Source organism: Danio aesculapii, chromosome 4 (assembly GCF_903798145.1).
Source record: "Danio aesculapii chromosome 4, fDanAes4.1, whole genome shotgun sequence".
NCBI classification, from domain to species: domain Eukaryota; kingdom Metazoa; phylum Chordata; class Actinopteri; order Cypriniformes; family Danionidae; genus Danio; species Danio aesculapii.
Window position 1 is genome coordinate 4,204,367 of NC_079438.1, and position 10,000 is coordinate 4,214,366.

At 40.8% G+C, this 10,000-nt stretch overlaps 1 protein-coding gene across 1 annotated transcript in view; it reads right to left on the reverse strand.

The window, feature by feature from the left end:
- LOC130221972 (copine-8) overlaps positions 1 to 10,000 on the reverse strand; it is a 133,471-nt gene that overhangs the window by 111,180 nt on the left and 12,291 nt on the right. Inside the window, exon 2 of the mRNA XM_056454568.1 lies at positions 6,314 to 6,353. The gene's annotated coding sequence lies outside the window, so the exon portion shown is untranslated. The remainder of the gene's footprint in view (positions 1 to 6,313; positions 6,354 to 10,000) is intronic.

A 10,000-nucleotide genomic window follows, 5' to 3' on the forward strand; every position in this document is an offset into this window, starting at 1 on the left:
CACAAGCTGTTTCCATCCACCTATTTTACGCACATTTTGAAATATTACATTAACGTGCACAAACATTTTGAAAACATGCATAAAAACACATTTATACAACTGAGTGGGATAACACTTGAATCTAAAGTAATTTTAATTAAATGAGAAAAAGAGGCCCAAAATGGCTTCTTCTACTTGCGCAAATGACATTTTCTTTTATATATTTTATATTTATGTTTTTCAGGTAATTACAATTTTGTTCTCTTTGACTCTTTGGATGGAAACGCAAATGTTTTACGTGATATTCCAGTTTTGCCCAAACGGCTTAAGACTAGTGTACCAGACTAGGTGTGTCTGGGCTATCTTCTTGAATGGCTAAACATTAATGTACTAGACTATGTGTGCCTGGGCTACCGTGCCAAATTGCAGCACATGTTTACTTGTGTAACCCATTGGTCCTACTGTACCCAACCCGCTCTGAGCTGGGATCGAACCGGCAATTCTTTGTATGGGAGTCAGTTGATCTAACAAGGAAGCTAAAGATCATGGCCTCTAGCATCTGTCGCTAGAGCACCTTTAGAGGTCAGAGGAGTGAGGTTTACCTGCATAGCATTTCGCTAGCTGGTCTGTTACACTAAACTATGTGTGCCTGGGCTACCCTTCCGAATGGCTTAACACTACTGTACTAGACGATGTGTGCCTGGAATACCTTGACAAATTACTTAACACTATTGTAAAAGACTATGTGTGCCGGGGCTACCTTGCTGAAGAGCTTAACACTATTGTCCCAGACTATGTGTGCCTGGGCTACCCTTCCGAATGGCTTACAACTATTGTCCTAGACTATGTGTGCCTGGGCTACCTTGCTGAAGAGCTTTACACTATTGTCCTAGACTATGTGTGCCGGGGCTACCTTGCTGAAGAGCTTAACACTACTGTCTGAGACTATGTGTGCCTGGGCTACCCTTCCGAATGGCTTAACACTACTGTCCTAGACTGTGTGTGCCTGGGCTACCTTGCTGAAGAGCTTAACACTATTGTCCAAGACTATGTGTGCCTGGACTACCTTGCAGAAGAGCTTAACATTATTGTCCTAGACTATGTGTGCCTGGGCTACCTTGCTGAAGAGCTTAACACTATTGTCCTAGACAATGTGTGCCTGGGCTACCTTGCAGAAGAGCTTAACACTATTGCACTTGACTATGTGTGCCTGGGCTACCCTTCCGAAAGGCCTAACTCTAGTGAAATAGACTATGTGCGCCTGGGATATCTAGTCAACAGGTTTAGCACTAATAGCACACACTTTCTTTTCTTGTTATAAAGAAATCCATGTTGCAGGCTGACAGATTTGTTTTAAGACAAACTCCTCAGCAAGTATAAATGAGAACTTTAATAATTCCATCATCATACCATTTTAGATAATTCCAAAACACAGTGATACTCCAGTTTTGCGATTCCTAAATCAAATTTGCATCTTCGGATGTAGGCATAGCTACTGAGAGCTTCTTAAGCATTTCATTTTAAAAGCATAGGCATTACCAGAGAGTTGGCCCTCCCTAACCATTTCCTCTCTTCTGGGAAGGCTTTCCACAAGATGTTGGAAGAAGACTGGGGGGATTTGCTTTCAGTCGAGAGCACTGATGTTGGGCGATGGGCTTTGGCACACAGTCAGTGTTCCAGTTCATCCCTGAGGTGTTCAGATTTGGGACTGCCGCAGTTCTCTCACAGTAAGACTCAGTAAATCTTTTGTTTATGGACTAGCTTGGTCCACAGGGAAGAAAATAGAGTGTTGAAATAAAGCTGGAAGCACATAATTCTCTACAGTGTCACTGTATGTCATAGTAACAGGATTTTTCTATGCTATAATAATTGAAAAATAGTTGAAATAAGGGTGGGACGGCATGGTGGATCAGTGGTTAGCACTGTGGTCTCACAGCAAGAAGGTCGCTGGTTTGAATCCCAGCTGGGCCAATGGTCATTGAGGGCTATAGGGGAATTGATGAGCTTAATTAGCCATAGTGTATGAGTGTGTATGGGTGTTTCCCAGTACTGGGTTGCAGCTGGAAGAGCATCCGCTGTGTAAAGCATATGCTGGAATAGTTGGCAGTTCATTCCGCTGTGGTAACCCCTGATGAATAAAGGGACTAAGCCGAAGGAAAAGGAATGAATGAATGAAATAGGAGTACCTGGTACTCTTTTTATAATCGTAAACTAGAAGTAGAGGCATCAAGGTTCAAAAAAGGAAACCAAACTAACTTTAAGTCAAGGGCTTGAACTGTTTAAGCATCGTATTGAAAGGTCGTCATCCGTTTAATAAACGATCTGAAGTGAAGAACAGTGTTTGGCTTAGAAACTCATTTTAATTCAAAGGATTTCTCTTTGGCTGAGCTGTGAAGTATGACTGCTCCGCTGACCTTTGCAACAGCAATTTTCTAAAGGATAATGTTTGTGGAATGAAGTCTATTTGATGAAAATGACAGCTCCTTTATTAACTTTAGTTTGTATTTGTATAAATACGCAGAACGATCAAATAGACCTTGAGAAAAGGGAATTAAGTAGTATATTTACCAGTGGCTGACCTGTAATGGAAAGTTAAATTCAGATGAAATGAATTCTCATAAGTGGATCGGCCTTCAACAGTGACATTTACACCATACTGAACTGAATCACTGTTAATTTAATTAGGACTACGTCAGTATTCAACCACTATGCCTGCCTGATATGTTCTAAAATCTAAAACGTTGTTACCTCCTTTCTTCATACCATGTTTTGACACACACTAGATTGTGAAAAGGCTTACGGAAATAAAGGTAAATTGAACTGAAATTGCATTTTCCTATGTGCAATATCCCCTCTTTATGTTTCTCAGGTCAATAAAAGGAAAGGTGTAAATGAAAAGAAAAGGGGGGCAGTTACTGTACCCTGAGGCACCTCAGGGATTATTTCATGTAATTCCGAGTCTTCCCCTTACAGCATCTGCCTATGACTCAAGCCAGATGCCCAGCTGAGGGGGTGGACAAAGAGATCTGATGATTCACCATTTTAAAAACAGCAGGTCCTAAAAGATCAGAAACTTTTTTAACAGTGTTTGGATTGTGGGGGAAACCGGAGGAAACCCACGCCAACACGAAGAGAACATGCAGACTCCACACAGAAACACCAACTGCATCAGCCAAGACTCAAACCAGCGACCTTCTTACTGTGAGGCGAAAACATTACTATTTTTAATCTTTATATAAAATATACTCTCTAACGACAACCCTACCCCTCTATCCCTCTCGATCTGCAGTTCGTTTCTCTTCGTGTGTGCTTTTCTCCGAACGGCCTCTTCTCTTCATTTTCACCTGATGACAGAAGCGCAGTCGCCCTTCACATGTCAACACGTCCTATAATGGTTTAATGCGGCGCCGAATTCCCTTTGGGAGTCGCCAAGCTGTGTTTGTCTTTCCAAGTCGGTGGGGGAGAGGGTGATATTGATTTGTGGGTGACTAAAGTCGGTCGTGAAGCATTGTGTCTGATAATTTGGAGGTGGTCATTTTCAGGGATGGAACCTGTGTGTGGAGTAGGAGTCACTTAGGGTGTTTTCAATTACACTTGCGGATGGTGTGTGGAGAGATCGCTTTATCTGCGTCTTTACAGCCAATGTGTCCACATGATCGCTGGAGGGAACAATAGCAGATGCTTTGGAGCTCTGGCTGGGATGCAGCGGGATTTACAGAGAAAGCCGACTGGCTTTGATCAATGTGGTTGTTGGGCCTTTGGATTAGCCAACGCAGTGGTGTCTTTTGTTAAGCGGTTACACTTTGATTGCCACACTGATGGACTCCCACTGTCTTCTGCACTACACATGCTAAATAAATCAGCAATAAATGACCACGGTCTTACTGCTACTATTATTAGTTTGCCTTGTATAAATGCCATGGAATTCTCAACCCTAACTTTCTAATTAAACCAAAAAGTTTTAGCAAGACTTAGCAAGTTCTGTAAAGTAGTGATTCTCCAGTCCTGGGGACCCATTGCTTTGCACATTATGTGTGAGTCTTTTATCTGACACACATAGTTCGGTTCAAGGAGTTCTCTGCTAACAAGCCGGCGCACTGAATCTGCTGTCTTAAACAAAGAAGACACACAAAATGTGCAGAGCATTGTGTCCACAGAGCTGGGGTGGAGAATCACTGCTGTAAAGAACATTTAATTGTCTAGAGCAGTGTTTCCCAACCATGTTCCTGAAGGCACACCAACAGTACACATTTTTTAACCTCTTTCTAAGCAAACACACCTCAATCAACTCCTCAGAATGTTAGTAGAGACTCCAGAACCTGAAATATAAGATAAGGTAGACATCCAAAATATGTACTGTTGGTGTGCTTCCAGGAACCGGGTTGGGAAATATTGTTCTAGACAACATTGACTGATTGCCTGATTGGTTGGTTGGTTGGTTGGTTGGTTGGTTCGTTGGTTGGTTGGTTGGTCGATTGATCGATTGGCTGGGGATGAGGGTTGATAGATGGATAAATTGACTGACAACTGATAGAAGAACAGATCAAAGGTGCCACAGCATGAAAATCTGGATACACCGTGAGCCTCAAACACCATCGTTTCCTCATTCCTATGTAAATCTAGCAAAACCTGTAGAAATAAAGGCCAATCGGAACAAAACAAACACTGTGACGATCCATGTGGAATCGTTACTATGCATGGCTGGGCAGGTCGCAGTTACAATTTTTGTCTAATTGTTGAGTTTATCCAAGCTTGTTTAATATTTTTTGGTGTATGTGTGACTCTTATTTTAAAAACGGGAGAGGCTTTAAGGAACAGTAATGGAGCAGATTTGTAAAGCAGGCAGCCATGCATGACAGAACGTTCACAGCTAGCAAAATGCAGGATATATAGATTAAAAATGTATCCATTGTCACCCCGAAGGAGCATAGTGTTACGATCACCAGCGATCTAGCAGCTGCGAGAACTACACACATGCCACGTTAACGAATCACAACTCCCAGCATGCACCTCGCACACACCAGTTCCTAATTCCCACTGGTTACACACACACAACTAATCGTGGACTGATATCCGGGACTATTTATACACAACACTTGCACACACACAGTGCTGAGTCTTGTTTTTGTACACTACGAAGGAGTTTCCTTGTTTTGACTTCCCGTACAATGTTTCCTGACCCTCTCTTTGTTTATTGCTTCTTGTTGTTGGCGCGTGGACTGATCTATTTTGCTCTTTATGTACTCGTTTGCTCCTCGTTTTGCCTGACTACTATTGTCAATAAAGATGCTGCATTTGGAACATCAACTCCGTTGCCAGAGCCGCTTTGTATCGCACAGGGTGTCTTTAAATGTATCTTTTGTTAGTTGAACGTGTCTATTGTGAAATTTGCTCTGTGTGTTTGTAATGAGGCAACAAACAAATGTAAACTGCTAAGTATAAATGTGCAACGCACATGAAAGGATGTCAATAGAGTTTATAAATCTCATCTGTTTATGCAGAGGTTAACATTAACATTGACATTAATTGCTCTCTCAGTTTAAGATAGCTCACTCACTCCTTCTAGCTAAAATAAACCTCTCCGGAGCTTTCCTTGAAAAGATTGTTAACAATGAATCTACTCCATCTGATAAAATATTTTGACATCGGCAGTGTGATTATTTTCGACCATTAGAGTATAAGTTTATTTATATTCAAGACCCTTCCAAATAAGGTCAAAACTGATGATCATGCTCATATTAAGGCCAACTCCTAGGGTTGGAAATAGATCTTTAAATTAGTTTCTGGAGAACCGTTGCATTTACCTAAATCACATACTGATATTCTATCAATCTATGGCACCTTTAAAAATAGTCGGTTTGTGAGAGAAAGTAAAAGTGTGGATGGAAAGATGGATGGATTGCCTAAATAGTCGATAGTTCATTGGTGGGAATGAATAAAAAATGAACGAAATGAGATTGATTAATTGATTGATTGCAGATGTCAGGTGTGTGTGTGAGCGGGACGAACTTACTGGTTGCTTGCAGCATGAATGATATAAAGACACAGAATGATTACAGCCACATCCCATGACAAGCCCAGATGGGACCACTGGAGTGAATTTGCATCTTTTTTTTTTCTAAACCCATCATCAGTGTGTGAGATGACACCTCAGGGACCCATTCAAGTACCACAACACAGCTTCAATCATGCCACCCTCCCTGCGAGAGCTTCTCTAATCACATGCCTCTATTAACCCACATTTGCCTCTTTATTCTCATGTAAACAGACCTGCTGATTACAAGCACTGCAAGATGGTAAGAGTAGAAACATGGAGCACATATCTGAGACTTACATGTTTTGAGAGGTTGCTGCTCTTGGAGTCAACATCATACCTGAGAAATAAAAGAGAAAGAGACAATGAGAAGAGACACCAGAATGCATTTAATATGGATGTTGCTGTCTGAACAAACTCATTCCACACATTCAGTCATAGTTTGCTTTTGACTTAGTTTTTTTCAGCTAGTGACGCTAACCTAGTAACCCAGCAAGCCATTGTATTTAAAAGACATCTAATAGACATTCATACACAGATGTATTGACTTAAACAAGATCAAATTTAGGCTGTCTGTGGAAATCTACCCTGCAGGCACAGGACGTCAATATGAGATCAGATTGACGTTGTACCCCAACGTTGTTGGACATTGCATTTTGTTTGGAAATGAAAATCAGGTTAACGTCAGAACCCAAACATCAGACAGATGTCAGTGTCTAACGTCAGACAGACGTTAAACTTTGGTTACTTTCCTACACAACCTAAAAACAACCAAATATCAACATCTAATGATGTTACAGATTGACGTTGCATGGACGTTACCACTATGACGTCTATCAGATGTTGGATTAATAAATGTCAGTATTTGACGTGAATATGACGTTGGTTTACGATGTTGGCTCGACGTTGGATTTTAGTCACTTTCCAACACAACCTTAAAATAACCAAATATCAACGTCTAATGATGTTACAGCTTGATGTTGTGTGGATGTTAGCACTATAACGTCTATCAGCTGTTGGATTTTGGTTGCCATACCTGACGAACAAATATCAGTATTTGACGTCAATATGACGTTGGTTTAAGATGTTGGCTCGACGATGGATTTTAGTCACTTTCCAACGCAACCTTAAAACAACCAAATATCAACGTCTAACGATGTTACAGCTTGGCGTTGCATGGACGTTACCACTATGACGTCTATCAGATGTTGGATTTTGGTTGCCATACCTGACGGATAAATGTCAGTATTTGACGTCAATATGATGTTGGTTTAAGATGTTGGCTCGACCTTGGATTTTAGTCACTTTCCAATGCAACCTTAAAACAGCTAAATTTCAACATCTAATGATGTTACAGCTTGACGTTGTGTGGACGTTACCACTATGACGTCTATCAGATGTTGGGTTTTGATTGCCATACCTGACGAATAAATGTCAGTATTTGACATCAATATGACATTGGTTTAAGATGTTGGCTCGACGCTGGATTTTAGTCACTTTCCAACGCAACCTTAAAACAACCAAATATCAACGTCTAATGATGTTACAGCTTGACGTTTTGTGGATGTTACCACTATGACGTCTATCAGATGTTGGATTTTGGTTCCATACCTGATAAATAAATGTCAAAATTTGACGTCAATATGACGTTGAATTTTAGTCACTTTCCAACGCAACCTTAAAACAACCAAATATCAACGTCTAATGATAATACGGCTTGATGTGTGGAGGTTATCATTATGACGTCTATCAGACGTTGGATTTTGGTTGTTTAGCTTACCCAATTCACCTGTACCACGTCTTTGGACATCCCATGCCAACACAGGGAGAACATGCAAACTCCACAAAGAAATGCCAACTGACCCATCTGGGGCTCGAACCAGCGACCGTCTTGCTGTGAGGCGATTGTGCTACCCACTATGCCACTGTGCTGCCCCAAGCTGTATTTAAATGTTGAATAATTTGTAACACCCCTTAAATCAGCAGGAAGTGTACTCCAGAAATGGCTGCCTCAAACTGAATCTAAAAATTAGAGCTAAATATTTAAAATCAGAGAGCCTTTCTCCTCTGACAAATACATCAATCACTACATTGTCATTAGCATGTTGCTAAAAAGTGCTGAAATAATAAATAAACAGCAGCTTATTTTGATTTAGATGTACTTTTACATTACCGTATTGAGTGAAATTCATTTATAAACTACATATCTTTCTACTCCGTCCACCATATTGGATTGTATTTTATTAGATGAACATTCTGGGACTGTTTCCAGAAGGCACCTTGATGTCAAAACACCATCAGATTTAAAACTGGAAACTAATTTTACGTCAGAACCTTGACGTCTATTTGACATCCGCACATTGATGCTTTTTTGACCATCAAAATAACGACACAAAAAAGTACTGTAATATAAGAAACTCTGATTCATCTGAAAGCTTCAATTATAGATTATAAATTGACTGGCTTTTGTATCCCTACAATGCACGTAAACTTTCCTGATGTTAAAATGACATCTAATTGACATCTAACATTGGCATAAAAAACGGCGTTAGATGTTAATTTTATACCATTGTACATCATTTTGACATAACTGACATCAAAACAATGTTTTTTCAGATTGTTATCACATCAAGGTGGGTTAACCCGCTGGGTTATCTACATGAAGATGTTATCTATGTAGGAAATGGACAAAACTATGCAACAATATTTGTATTGGAAGCTCTGCAATGTCACTTGTCAGCAGTTTTTATCTCCGTCAAAAATGGAGCAGCCAAATCAGAACCAAACTGTGTTTATAATTCCCTTTCATTTTCAACACATTTCAGAAACGACTCTACATATTTTACTTTATGCTACCTGGACGTGTGTATATATGTGTGAGAGGTGTACATTTATGAATTATGCAAATATGTTGCATAAGAAGCTTCAAAAGAGAGTGTGATGTTCTATTCAGCTATATGTCTTCACGTTCATCAATACTGCATGGTCCCAAAGCAGCACAATAAAAAAAACATATGCTGACACAGATTTAACCCCTGTGAACATACGGCCACTTTATTAGGTACACCTGTCCAACTGCTTGTTAACGCAAATTTCAGCGATATATCAAATTTCAGCCAATCACATGGCAGCAGCTTAATGCATTTAGGCATGTAGACATGGTCAAGACGATCTGATGCAGGTCAAAGCGAGCATCAGAATGGGGAAGAAAGGGGATTTAAGAGACTTTGAATGTGGTTGTTGGTGCCAGACGGGCTGCTCTGAGTATTTCAGAAACTGCTGATCTGTCCATTTCTAGGGTTTACAGAGAATGGTCCGTCAAAGAGGAAATATCCAGTGAGCGGCAGTTCTGTGGGCGCAAATGTCTTGTTGATGCCAGAGGTCAGAGGAGAATGGCCAGACTGGTTCCAGCTGATAAAAAGGCAACAGTAACTCAAATAAGCACTCGTTACAACCGAGTTCTGCAGAAGAGCATCTCTGAACACACAACACGTCCAACCTTTAGGCGGATGGGCTACAGCAGCAGAAGACCACACCGGGTGCCGATGTTGGGGAGATTTTCTTGGCCAATTGAGCATGGTGTCAACGCCACAGCCTACCTGAGTATTGTTGCTGACCATGTCCATTCCTTTATGACCAGTGTCTCCATCTTCTGATGGCTACTTCCAGCAGGATAACACACCATGTCATAAAGCGTGAATCATCTCAGACTGGTTTCTTGAACATGACAATGAGTTCACTGTACTCTAATGGCCTCCACAGTCACCAGAGCTCAAAGCAGCTTTGGGATGTGGTGGAACGGGAGATTGGCATCATGGATGTGCAGCCGACAAATCTGCAGCAATCTGCGTGATGCTATCATGTCAATATGGAGCAAAATCTCTGAGGAATATTTCCAGTAGCTTGTTGGATCTCCGCCATGAAGAATTAAAGCAGTTCTTAAGGCAAAAAGGGGTCCAACCCGGTACTAGTAAGGTGTACCTAATA